General features: G+C 37.9%; 1 long non-coding RNA gene across 2 annotated transcripts in view; it reads right to left on the bottom strand.

Annotated features, from left to right (window-relative positions):
* The window catches only part of LOC113618452 (uncharacterized), a 219,471-nt gene that overhangs the window by 66,641 nt on the left and 138,173 nt on the right, over positions 1-14,657 (bottom strand). For both annotated transcript variants that reach the window (XR_003432019.1, XR_003432018.1), the window contains exon 2: positions 9,866-9,972. This is a non-coding gene — a long non-coding RNA (uncharacterized LOC113618452). The remainder of the gene's footprint in view (positions 1-9,865; positions 9,973-14,657) is intronic.

Genomic DNA, 14,657 nt, shown 5'->3' with positions numbered 1-14,657 from the left:
GTTATATCTTTTTTAAAAAGGCATCTAATTAAAGATTAATGTCTAGATAAAAATTAGGCTATTTTAACCATCCCGCAAACTAATTGAAGAGTAAGGACACAGTTGATCACCAGTATGCATTAATTACTACCAAAAAAAAAATAAAAGAGAGAGAGTTAGAGAAAGAATGAAACAAAAGCAAAATTCTTATTATTCAAACTAGACATTCATCTGAGTTGATTAGTTGATTCAACTTCTTAAAAATATTCCACTGCTGAGTATCATGAAGATAAGTGTAAATCAGATGTCTCAGATTCAAATGCCATCACAGGATAGGCAATATGAATGAGTAAAGCAGATGTGAATAAAGTAAACTGGGTCAGGGAGACTATAGTGAAGGCTGGGGAATCCTTGCTGCCACTGAGGAATGCACTCAAACTGAGCCTTTAAAGTTCTTTGATCCTTCAAAAGAAGTTGAGAATTGGATTTTCAGTGAAATCTTAAATCAGTTACAACTGATTTGAATCTTTATAACACTGTATGCGCCAAAGAAATGGTCCACAGAGTCACTGGTTTGGGACCTCTGTTATTTTTTTCGTCACTATTGAACCACTGCCTGGGATCATGAATATGTTATTTAGATAGTCATTTTAGACTTTAGAGTTATTTAAAGTCATAGATTAGAGAGTCATTTCAAGAACCTAAAAAAGCCATAATATTGGAATCCAGCATCACTGGCGTTAGAAAAGGGGTCTCTGCTTTACAAAACGACTTGCCTTAAGAAAGTAAATACATAGGGAGTTATTCTGCCACATTTAAAATAAAACTAAACCTATGAAATGCAGCAATAATGCATAATCCTTACAGTTTACAGACGCTGCATACCTCCATTTCTCCACACTCAGAGGCTGTTAGAATTTAATTACCTAACACTAAACAATAAATTAAAGGTAAGTGAATAAACCTCACGTTGGTAAATCCATATGACATTCCTCTACCAACTACCAAAGTCCCTCAACTCTCACTGACTCAAATAATTAGCTTTGACTGAAAATAAAAAGTGAACAGCTGTACCTTCTGACTCTGGTGTGTCTGGCACACCTTGACAGTGTCTGTCCATCAAACAGATAGAAATCTAATGGCAATTTTCCAAGTCAAGTGACTGCCACTTCCCACTTCTCATATCTCGTCTCGTTCCTGAAAGAGCTACCAAGACTTCCAGTGTTGAAGGTATGGTGCCTCCTCCAAACCTCTCCTTTTAAATCTTTACCCATCCCTACTTTCCACCATCTCAGGGACTCCACTATTACACTTTTCCTTCACCAGCTCCTCTTCCACTCACCAACCCAGGCCCCCCACCGAATGCTTTTGTTATCCAAGCCCTCTGAGAAATGAAAAGTGAAAACTAGTTCCTCCTTTCAAAACCAGTTGGAAATTCCTGTCTTAATATTTGTTTGGAGCTTTGCTTTTATTTTCCAAATGATCTGGGTTTGGCAAAACTCTTTTGGTTAAGTAACAGACAACAGCATAGCACTCCAAAAGACAGATGGAAAACCCAGGCAATCTAGGATTCCGTGAAGACTAAACACTGAACCCTTACTGTCCAGCCCAAATAACCCTTCCCCAAACAGAAAACAGCTTCACTTCTTAAATAACTGGTATAGTAGGATACACATTGCTTCCACTTAAGTTGGTATTTTATTTTATTCCCTCTCCCTTTATATATCGCTGTTGATGAAGAGTGGGAGTCTACAGTCGTATCTCGGCTCTTAGAGTAGGACTCAAACTCAGAGTGAAAAAGTCAAACATTTTTTTCAACCTTGTGGGTAGATGTTACTATTATCCTCATTTTACAGAGAAAGCAACTGAGCCACAGCATTGCTAACTAACTTGAAGAATATCCCATGATTTAAATCTTGCATCTGCTTTTAGACACCCTGCCCCTAATTAACACCTGTGCTAAGCTGCCTCTCCACTGCTTGATTTTATTTATTTATTTACAAAATTCCAAATTCTGGCAATGTGTTTCCACTTTGAATTTGAAACAAGCTATGAGTATTGGTCTGAGACTGAATCCTTGATTACTCTGCAGCGCATAGATATTTCTCCAGTTCTGTTCTTAAGGTGGAGAATCAGATTTTTATTTTCAATACAGTGGTGAGCTAAATTGTTAATCCTTTCACAGGCAAGTGCTTGAGAGGTAAGCTCTTATTAAAAGACCCCTTGTTTTCAAATAATATTGGAAGTGGAAATTCAGACAAAAGTTACTAGAACTCTTCATAAGTAAAAGAAAAAAAGAAGACACCAAGGGAAAAGAGGGCACTCAGTTAACAACACCCTCTGGGTCATTTTACTGTGGTCTTTAAACGTACTGTCTCAACCTCAGTCATTCTCTCCAGCCCAAGGCTGGGGCAGCTCCTGGGGATGGTGGGGTCTGTTCCATTATTCCTGTGAGCTCGCTGTCTCTGCCAAGGTGGGCCTCGTGACCTAATGGACACCAAATACCTTCACTGGGGGTGGGTTTCATGCCCCTGAATCATCAGAGGAAGTCTTCCAGGGCACTACCTATCCCCTCAAAGCCTGTTTTCCTGCTCTCTTGGAACCTAAACTACATTCAGGCCTACTGGGTCTTCCCAACCTATAACCCCAACTAATGATAACATTAAATTTTAGAAAGAGGCTACATCTTTGCTCTTCTAGGTTGAGACTTCATCACCTCACATCTTTGTCATATTGCTCAACAGAAAGCAGATCCCTGAGAAACACTCAAAGACACAGCTCGAAACCTTACAAGGGGCATTAACATTTCTCTGTCCCTTGCAGGCCAGTTCCTTCATCCTTGGGTGACCAGGAAATCCACAATTTAAAAAAAAAAACAGAATTTCTTGAAAATGAGGTCCATCTTGATGTGAAAAAGGTAAATTATGTACCATCAAAAGCAACTATCAAAGGTTTCATGAATAAAGAAGAGCAGGTGCCAATAACTACAGATGTTGATGAGCTTACAGCATCCACAGCAGACTGCTCATGAGACTAACCAGAGTCCAAAGAGTGACACCTTGCCTGTCCTCACTGAGAGGCTCTTACCAGGTCCTCATCCATAAACAAGAGTACCATGTCCTCTCAGGTACATATGTTCCATGTTCCACTACATGGTCTTTAAGTGAGCAGCTCCAACAAGCCCAGTTCATAACACTGGCCTGAGTAGGATAGAGAATTATGGACCATCTCTTGCCCATAGATTCCCCTCTGCACAACAGCAGGAAAAAAATGATTGCTTTCAGCTGCTCTGTTCTAGTGGAGGGTGCAACTTCCCCGGGAATTTTATCCTATCTGTGCCACATTACGTTTACTGAGGCAAATGACCCTGCACGCCTTTGCCCCTGGCCTCCTTCAGAATGGACATGGCTCCTGGGCCAAAATGAGATCAAAGGTACAGGTTCAGGCCTAGGGTCTGTGGTGACCTCTCCCAACTCTGAATGTGCCTTGTTCACTCTGCTCTTCTCTTTGCAAACACTGAATCACCCTCTTTCCAAGAACCAGCTCCAAGCCCATTCATACTCTTCCTCAGGGGCTGCTCCGCCCACCCCACTGTCCTGCCTATGCCCATGATATACATCAAGGACCCCTGATACCTGATTGGGTTCCCTGGACCCTGAGCCCTCCATATTCACCTCCATAGCTGCGTCCCTTGTCTCTGCCACCAGATGCTTACTTCCAGTAGCCTTGGTCTACTCTTTCCCAGATGTATATTCCACACACAACTGGTCTTAAATACATTTGAGAGATCACAGAATGACACAGTTCCATACCCTTACAACTCCTTCCCATCTCTCCTCTCCTTAATGGCATATCATTATATTCTGGGCTTGTTGTAATAGAAAAATAATTACTATACCAGGTAAATGGCCCTCATCTTTATCTGCTTTGTGTCTGGGGTCACTGCTGGGATCTATAAATAGAGGAAGGGAGGGCGTGGCAGACACAAGATGCAAACTTCTGGTACAAATAATTAATTATACAATATTTTGAAAGAAAAAAACCCCAATGGTTTCTGTTACTTTTGTTTAGTTTCAAATTCTGATTATACAATGAAACCTTATCTAATAAATTCCTTTTAGGAATATTTGGCTTTTACATATTATTAGCTCTTACGAAAATAGCACTTCTAACACATTTAAGAGATATTATAGTCACTTCTTCCTCTTAAGTCACATAAATACCCTCTGTAAATGTCTTTACCTGATGAGTTAGTTGATTTAGAAATTCTTTCTCTATAAATCACTCTAAGCTCAACTTAAGTCAAACCCTTCTCAAAAGTATCACAAACTCTTCAGTCTATAAGATTTAACTATATTCCTAAATCCTATTTTCCATCTCTAAGTACTGTCCCTTATGCAACTGAACAGTTTGATGATCTCCTTGATATCAGCCTGTGACATTTTCAGAAAAAAATAAATCTTATTCCATTTTTGCTGCTTTAAGGAGATACAATCCAATTGTTCTTTTTGCCTTCCTTACAATGCACAGAGAAATCTTAAAAGTTCTATCAAGAAAACATTTACTGCATATTTCCAATTCAAATGGAAATAGCTTTCACTTTTGATCTTGTAGAAAAACCAAGGCAAGTGATGAAGTACAATACTTTCTTTGTGTTGGACTAGGCTGCATGACTGTTACAGAATATGTTTGAGCATTTGAGCTAAGAGACCAGAAGAGGCTTTCCAGCCACATGTTTAAAAGAACAGGCAGCAAAAAATGGCTTAAGTCAATTATAACCCTCCTTTCAGAACCATCTTGTGGGACAAATACTACTATTATCCAGATACTTCTATCTAACAGTCAGCCAACTCTCCTCTTAACTGGCGATGTTTTTGAAATCTACTTACTCTTGAGACCGACCATAAAATCAACACACTGACAAAGCAACAGTTTTAAATTCCAAACATGCACAAAACCCAGAACCATAATTACCTCAACTCTAAGCCCACTGGGAAAGTGAAGCATGTGGCCTCCTATGTTTTATTCAGTGCAGGGGACCCTGTCAGTACTTCACAAATGCCAAATAAACTCTCAGAACAACAATCCTCAGATTTGAGGGCCAATGCCCACCTGGGCAGAAATCAAGACAAGGAGAAATCTGTTCCCAAACGGAGTGCACATCCTAGACCTGATGTTCACTTTGTGATAAGTTTTCCATTTTAGCCAGGAGCCACTCAGAGAGGAATGTAAAAACCACTACTCTGTGTGAGCATGGTGCTTCAAAGAGTTGCTGGGTCATGCAAGCTGCAGGCATGGGGTGCTGATTCTGAGTATAAACTGAGACAGAGCTGACTTAAGTCACGACTGGTTAGGTGATTGAAAACTTGTAGATCTAAAGTCCAGGACTAAGGAGGCTACTGAAGAAAAGTCAGTCCTTAATTGCCCCCAACGATCTCAGAAAGAAGAAATGCTTTAACCCTGAGTCAAATAGAGAAATCGATTTTTTAAATAGGTCTTCATACCAGAGACATTATTTTGAAAGTTCTAAAAACAAGTTGGGAGTTGTTGAAACTAAAAACACCATCAAATCTATACAGCAGTGATCAGGCTCTTTTTACATGGGTGGACTTCAAGAATCATAACAAGCCAGTGAGTTTATAACTGAATATCAGTTAAGTAACTATTCACACAAATGTATTTTATAATTTTTAAAAATATTTCAACAAATAAGTATCAATTTCCTACCATGCACTAAGCACTATGCTAAACGCGCTGTGTATACTGTAGCGAACAAAAAGAAAAATGTGGACTTCATCTTCATGGAGCTTCCAGCATCACGGGGGAGAGACATTATCAAACAAGATTTTAGGGAATTATTCAGTAGGATGATTTAACAAATGATTCCTCCAGGCCCTGGAAAGGCAACGTGTTGAAAAGTTGACTTCTGGGCCCAATGTGCTTTCCTTGGTGTACTTTAGTCCAGTGGGGATTGAAAGGAGGAATGGATGTCTATAGTGCTAGGGTGCCTCTGCCATAAGAAAGCCCTGTTTAGGCATGTGGTGACTTGAGTCATGGAAGTAGTGGCCCAGTCTCCTTATCAACCTCTTAAATGAAAAGACAGCACCTAGTGGAAACGCTGCTGACAGAAATTGCCAGGGCGAAAAACACATGGCAAGTCCTCTGTGGTTCTGGTGGCCCAACTACACACATCTGGCTTCCTGGGAAGGCTCTGATTGCAAATAAGAGGTTGGATCATGGTTTTAGGAACTCTACCTCTACCACAGGATCAAAGGTACAGAAAGCAACTATCAGCTGTTTCCTAGCAGCCTGTCCAGATTGTATGTTAATGAGTTGAGCACTGAGCTTCCAATTACGGAACTACTTCCAGAACTAAAGTTTCAAATGGAGTCCTTGTGATAGGTGCACTTATTGGTGATCTCAGTTGAGAGACTAGAAGTTTGACTACCTCTGAATCACAGGCTACTAAATAATGATGATACCGGAATTTTCTCTACCATGCCACACATTAAAGGAAAAGATGCATTATTTCTTACTACAATGCTATGGCCACGTATGATTCTGAATCACAATTTTTTCACAAGATATCCATTTTAAAATAATGGAACAATGAAAAACAATTCAAAAGTAGTGGCTCTTATTTTAAACATAATACTGAAATTTTAATCAATTATCTTTACAACTACAATTGCCATATATAATATGCAGCCTTTTGGTGTGTTAATGTATATTCACGTTTGTATGTGGGTGCTGAGATATATGTATGTGAGTGTCCATCAGTGGATTTAACGTTGTTATATAGTGAGAAAAATTCTGGGGTAACTGTTCCCAACGTTAAACAACTGGAATAAGAATGTGCTACATAATAAACTAAGTGTTGCCATTTTCTACAATCACTCACACAGAGGTTTTTGATTCACTGCAGTTTCTGAATTACTCAGAAAAATGACAGTTAATTATCTCTAACACCTATGCAGGAACAGCTGGGGGAAAGAAAGGGACTATGAAATTAGCACTCTGTGACTGAGTTAAATATATCATTTAGTTCAATAGAATTGACTATCATAAGTAAACTCAGGTTATGAAGAATTAATTTCTTTTTTATGCCAAAATGCCTTTGTTTGATCCATCAATTCCTAATGCACCCTGACTTTTTTGACTCTATTCCTGAAAAGGGTCCACTGCCAAAAGCTGAACGGCAAGTAGGCCTTTCCAACACAGTTTTATGAATAAACCAGAACACGCCACAACCACTTATCTCTATGACTGCAGAAATGGTTTTTCATTGTATTCTAGTAACTTGATGGAACAATGTGCTTATTTTTAACCCCCTCCCATGGGGGAATATTCAGTTTTTGAGAGGTTAAGAAAATAATGTTTCAAAATAGTAGTGTACAAATAAACTGATGTTTGGTTGAAAATATTTGTGTTGTGTGTTAAACAACCGTAAAGTACCAAAACAAATAGCAGGTTATAAATTACTTGATACAGCTTCCTACATTTATAGGAAATTCTGCTATAGAATCAGCAACTTTACTGTGGAGCTACACAGTCATGCACTTCTCCACGTATTCATTCAACAGATATTTATGGAGTATATACCACGTACATGACACCATGATAGGTTCTGGGGATGCAGAGCTGCGATAAAGACAGACATGACTGATGTGCGTGCATAAATTTTACATTTCCTTCCAGAGAATATTTCCAGTCCCTGTCATCATCTGAGTTTTCTAGTAAAGTGGTTAAAATTGGAGGATAAGGCACGCACACCCATCCCTAAATGTGGGAAGCACAGCAAATATCCAAAATTATATCTGTAATAAAATGACAGATTGTATAAGAAACTTACACTGAGTACATTATGTTAAACAATCAATGAAATAACATAATATTTGAAAACATTTTAATCAGGCCATTCTTGTGTGCGTGTGTGCGTGTGTGTGTGTGTGTGTGTGTGTGTGTGTGAAAAACCTTAGTAAACTTGCCAAGTTATGTAACCATCATCACGATTCTGTTTAGAACATTTCCACTGCCCCATTAAGATCCCTGTGCCATTTACAGTTAATTCCTGTCTCTACCCACAGCCCCAGGCAATTACTAATCTGCCTTCTGTCTCTCTGGCTTTTCTAGACATTTTGTATAATTGGAATAGTACAATATGTGGTTTTTTTGTGTCTGGTCAACCCAATCTTTTAAAACATAGCTATTTTAAGTCTTTACTAAATTAGATTATTTAACAATTCACTCATGTACCTTATAACTCTGGGAACTCTCACTAGGCATAATTGGAAGGCTCAAGACTTCAAGTTTACATGTTAAGAAACAAAACGGTCCAGGCAGATCTTTTGTTTGGATGACCAATTCATAGAAACTGGAGATAAACACAGTTGTTGCTGCATATATTTATAAAGTGATTGAGTGTCTCAGCAATCTGCTTAGTGATGACCAGTGAATTATATATTTCACAACCAAATTCATTGTTGAATGCAGTCCCAGAATCTCATTAGATCACGTCTGAGTATAATTTGAGAAGGAAAATCTGAAAATCTTGAACTATCTTTCATGAAATTTAGTACATGCTTTTACCTATCAGTAATATGCTATCAGATTCATTTCATTCCAATTCAATATAGGTTTATTGAGCACCTATCATGTGGTAAGCAAAATATTTTGTGCTAAAGATATAGATGAATAAGATGGTCAGAGAAAAAATAAAGGTGAATAGGTAAAAAGATTCAATTGCATAGTTTTAAACTAGTTCCTTTATATTTTTCTATTTTTTGAGCACACACTAATGAAAGCCAGAAGAAATGAAGACTTTTTCCCTTATAATTTTTCTTGCACAAAAGGAATCAAAGCTCCACAGGAGGTTTTTATTGGTAAAATCCTGATATTAGGGATATTTTTAATCCTCCAGTCTAAATAGACAAGTTAGTAACCACAAATCCAAGGTGAAAAGTGGCCTGATTAGTAAAGGTATAGAAGGTTTTAGGCAGGTCCAGCAAAGTGTAATAAAGACAGCCTGAAGAGTAGCAAGTGAGACTAATGTAACTAGATGCTCTTTAACCATGTAAAGCACTGGACAGGGAAACCCAGAATAAATAAGGAATTAAGGGCCATTAAAATGAGAATTCCAAATTTAAAAGACTATAAGAGAAAACAAAACAGACCCCACATACTTCACACTATAAGACAAGTGAAGAGAAGTTTCTTTCAGTACAATTACTGTTTTTGTAGTAGTTAGGAGATATATTAAATTTATGAGTTACACAAATTAACGAGTCTAAAGATATCCATAGCAGTGACGGAAGACAGGAGGAAAAGGGAATTAAAAACATCATAGTATCATATGGTTGTCCCCAAATAACCAGAAAAGCAGTTTATGGCAAAAACTATAGGCAAGGGTAGGCAAAAACTCTACTACAGTACTCAACAGAGGCAGCTTCTGTAATAGGCCAGACTGAAGTTCTCAGAGTCTTTTTCTTTAAAAATTCAATAAAAGTCATTAGGTCTAATCCAATTCTTATATATAACTTCTAATTCAGAGACAGAGTCCCTAGGTCCTCCCAGCGTGAGAAATTGTCCTTATCACTAGTTGCCACCGGTAAGCCAAGCTGGGGGCGGGGCTGCTGACCACTGTACTTCCCCAGTTCTTATGGATCTTCGTACCTTGCCTCCAAACCCTCAGATTCAAGAAGTACTTTTCTAAGTTGAGAAACTAAAGAGCTGTCTGATTTATCTGTTGTTCTGATTTAGAAGGCCAGATTCACTCTCTGTAAATATAAATTCGTTCATAGAAGCATATGTCCTCCAGTTTGGGGGAGAGTTCTCTTTGTAGGACACCATTTTAGTTGACCCCTTGTTTGGTAAAGAAATGAAATACCTTGCACTTTGAAGAACCAGGTCTTCACATTGGTCAGATCATACATCTTGCCCTTGAATGTGGGATGAAAAAACGTATTTCAGCCTCCTCACTCTCATCTAGAGAAACTGTAAGAAAAAATAGTAGAGAGCCCATGAGAAGAAGAAGAATGTGATTCAATCATATATTCAATCTGTTCACTTATGTAGTCATGTATGAATGCATATAACAAATATTCACCAAATGTGGATTCCATAAATAAAGTCAAGCTTAATCCTTTATCCCCTAGGAATGGCTAAATTCTCCAAGTTGCTCCTCCAAATAGTGATATGATGCAGCTGAGGATGCAGAGAGCACGTCCCAGGCTTCTCCTGAAACTGCAGGTATCTGGTAACCTTAAATGTAGAAATAACACTATATCAAAACTTAACAAGAGGGCTTCCCTGGTGGCGCAGTGGTTGGGAGTCCGCCTGCCGATGCAGGGGACATGGGTTCGTGCCCCAGTCCGGGAGGATCCCACATGCCGCGGAGCGGCTGGGCCCATCAGCCATGGCCGCTGGGCCTGCGCGTCTGGAGCCTGTGCTTCTCAATGGGAGAGGCCACAGCAGTGAGAGGCCCGCGTACCACACACCCACAAAAAAACTTAACAAGAAACAAGAAGCTCATCTGGATAATACAGACAGTGAAGGTTCCATTTCTCAGGTCTAACCTCAAAGGGTAAATGCTAATTTGGAACGTTTGTGATATCACCCTGAGAAAGAAAAAACCCAAAACGGTCTTTCACAGCCTGCCTTTTGGCTACCTTACCCATCATTTTAATCATCAGATTTCCCACAAGCTTTAATCCATATACAATATACTTTATGAAAATGTAATTTTGCAAAACATTTTCTAGCCTCCATCCTGAAGATGTGGAAATAGACAATTGAATCGATCTGTAAAATCTTCTGCAGTTACTCACAACTCACTCATGACACATTAGCCATTTCTGAAGTGCAGCTAGGCTTGGACTCATTTATCTTTGATATTTTCTCATTTTTCTCACAATAATTCAGAAATAAATACATACTTATGGAATATTAGAAAATTGGGTGGAGGTCATTTCCCAAATAGTTATTTGCGTTGAGTCTTTGTTTATAATCTACAAATAGTGGGTTAAAAATTACCATGCTTGTTTTTTAATAAATATTATAAAAATAATATTAACATAGCCATATTACTAAAATGTTTGAAAAGGGAAAACATTCATAAAACATTACCCCCAAACAGCAGCTACCATTATTTTGGAGTATTATCCCTAATCTCTTTATCTGCATATTTCTGAGTATCTGTAGTGTGCACAAAATTTTCATCCTGCTTTTTTTCTCCCCTAACATTAGTTCATAAGCTTTTTTCCATGTTGGTGTATGAAATTTATAACCATCACTTTAATTGTTGAGTAATATGCAGGTAGTTGATGTGTCTTTAATGAACCATTTGATTATCATCAGATACTTTCGTGTTATCAACTTTTGGCAATTATAAATAATGCTTTTCTAACCATCTCTGTTAGTTCTCTTTGACGGATAACCACAGATGGGATTGCTGGATATTAGTATTGGTTGTATAGATATATTGTGAAATTGTTTTCTGAAAAGTTATGCCCCTTGTTAATACCATGAACAGTAGGTAAAAGTACCAACTTTACTGGCATTGGTTATTATTTATATATTTTTGAAATAAATAGGTATAAAATGGTTGTTCAAGGATATCATTATTCATATTTCCCTAATAACCAGTGAGACAGGATATGTTTCTTAATTTTTTCTTTATTATTTTTCCTGTTTTATGAACAGGCCAGAAACCCTTTCCTTATTTTGTCAACACGATGTGATATAACTGACAATTTTTGTTTTAATTTCAGCTAACTTACTTGATGGTTGAATATTGTGTGACAATAATTAAACTTTTTGAATTAGACTTCACAATAAAATAATTAGTCTTCTTTTGTTTCATACCATGGCATGATCTTTGAGGGACTCTTTTTTTGAGGTTCATAAAAGACATCGCTTAAAAAAAAAGGCATTGGTTAAAATCCCAGGGTGATGGCCATGTAATATATATTGTGGCCCTTGTGGTTGCTCTACAAGTGACCTGGACTAGCGGTAAAGAACTCATTCAGCCCAGCCCACCACAATACTCATGTATCTGGAAGATGGAATGTGTCCAGATGGACTAAATTTACTTCAAATGATTAACCAACACTTGCCTTTCCATCTACATCTCAGTTGGGTAAAGGTTCAGTTTGAAATAAAACACTGACTTATCTTAATATAAATGATAACCCAGTGCTAACACAACCACAGAGCAAATTGAGTTCCCTAACAATATCTCATAGAAATTCATGATAAAAAGGAAGTTATAAAATTTCAATAGCATGCTGTCATTTCTGATCAAATATTGAAGGGTTACATATCCCCTTTTTCATGTTTTAATTTGTCCATTATTCTCTTTGAAAAATGTGCATAATCCGTAATAAGCTAAGTAACCAAGTTATTAGATTTTGGCCTAAGGAACTGGAGCCAACATGTAATCCTGTGAATTCTGAGGGGCCTCTTTTCCAAACCTGAAATGCTAAACACGTCTAAAAATGTATCCAGTCTAAATGAGCAGTTGGTAAAGCAATCAGCCTTTCACACTGGAACAAGCAACAAACATGTGCAACGACCCTAGCATTTCTCCTTTGATTTATAGCAGTCTTGGAAAGAAGCTTAACAAGATGGCATAGAGCTTCAAGGGCAGTTGCAGTCAATTTATTGTCTGAGTTGTTAAAGATGTTAATTAGATTAGGAATTTGCTGAGGCCCTTTTATTCCTTGCAGAAAGAAGAGTGTTTCTCGTGTTTCTCTTTGAAACTTAGTTTTGTGGCATAAAAACACAGGAAAGAAGAAATCCTACACTCAAGGAAATTGCAGGGTCCCATTGAATTCCATAAAATTGTAAAAATTCCAATAATAACAGTTACAAAATAGCCAAAAAAGTACCAGGCCTGTTTTAAAAATAATACACTCCAACGATGCCTGCATTGTTTGATGTATATAAGACAAGAAGTGGGCAGATCATGGATGGTATGTTTAAGAAGTCTGGGCTCAAGGAATAAAAGTCATATCAGGAAGCAAGTCCAAGTATGCATTGAGACGAAGCAAAGAGTTTTTTCTGGAAAAACAACAGGCAGGGCTTTTTACTCCAGAGCAATAAACATCACTCTGTATGTCACTTTAATGCCCTGGACAAATGTTTTAATAGGGAGCTCTTGCATAGGCAGTGATGAGGGTATTAGATACTTCGCTTTTGACACAATTCCTCTGCAATAGCCCATTCCAGAAATATGTTTTGTCTTAAACAAAAGAAAACATGAAACGGTGCAGTAAATTACTTCCTCGCCTCAAAAAAAACCTCCATATATAGAAAAATCTCTCGGAAATGTAACTGGGAAGGTTAAAAAACAAGAGTGCTAGGTTTAGGTGGAATATTAGGATAATTATTTAATAGTAATATCAGTAAAGATTAATATAAGAATTGTCAAGATCCATGGTTCAAGGCAATTTTCATAAAATTATTCTAGGTAAAGTGTGAAACAGAAATATGCATATATAAAGTTCACAATGGTGCTCAGAAAACAAGTACATAAGGCAATAGCAAAGTTAAATATTTTAAGCATGTAAAATCCAGGCAAGCTCATCCTTAGGAAAAAGAGGTTGGATACTTATTCAAAGGTGAGAGTGCTTCAAACAAGATACTTATATTCTAACTACAATTGTAACTGATATTTTGGGAAGAGGGATTTAGATTTTGCAAACCAGCTTTTTGGCCTGTCCATGGGATAATTCTTGGTCATTTAAAAGGATTTGATGGACAGAAATAGAGACACAGATGTAGAGAACAAACATACAGGCACCAAGAGTGGAAACCGGCAGGGGGGTGGTGGTGGTGTGATGAACTGGGAGACTGGGACTGACATATATCCACTAATATGTATAAAATGGATAACTAATAAGAACTTGCTGTATAAAAATATAAATAAAGTAAAATTCAAAAAAATAAAATAAAATAAATAAAAGGATTTGAGTGAGCCACTTGTACGGTGTAGTCTTAGATTTTCTACCCTCCACCTCTACTTCTGCCACCTCCCTGGCAGATCATGGAAAGAGGGTAGGGTGAAGCTGAGACTCAAGTTGGCTTCAAAGAGGTCCTAAGCACTGGGAAGATGCTAAAGCTGATTTAAACTGTGGCTCTCATTAAGTATTTAGAATTTATTTAAATAGCTCCAAAACGGCACGTTTGGAGGGGATTACTTTTAAATAAAGCTAAAATGTTTTCCAGCAATTCCATTACATGGATGGTGTTATGGACTGAATGCATGTTTGTGTCCCCCTTAAATTCATATGTTGAAGCCCTAAACTCCAAGATGACTGTATTTGAAGATGGGGCCTTTAAAGAAGCAATTAAAGTTAAATGAGGTCATTAGCATGCGGCCTTGATCCTATAGCATTAGTGTTCTTACAAGAAGTGACAGCAGACTCTGTGTGTATGTATACACATGCACAACACCCCCCGCCCCAAGGAAAAGCCAGTGAGGACAAAGCATAAAAGGCAGCCCTCTATAAGGCAGGAAGAGAGGGCTCACCAAAAATTGAATTTGCTGGCACCCTGATCATGTACTTCCAACCTCTAGAACTGTAAGAAAATAAATTTCTAGTGTTTAAGCCACTCAGTCTGTGGCACTTTGTTATAGTAGCCCAAGCAGACGAATACAGATGGTCTGTATGCAGGAC

Source organism: Aethalodelphis obliquidens, unplaced genomic scaffold, assembly GCF_003676395.1.
Source record: "Aethalodelphis obliquidens isolate GAN/ISIS:26980383/991018 unplaced genomic scaffold, ASM367639v1 scaffold5, whole genome shotgun sequence".
Taxonomy (NCBI): domain Eukaryota; kingdom Metazoa; phylum Chordata; class Mammalia; order Artiodactyla; family Delphinidae; genus Aethalodelphis; species Aethalodelphis obliquidens.
Note: the sequence above shows the minus strand (reverse complement) of the source record. Positions and strands in the feature narration are given on the sequence as shown.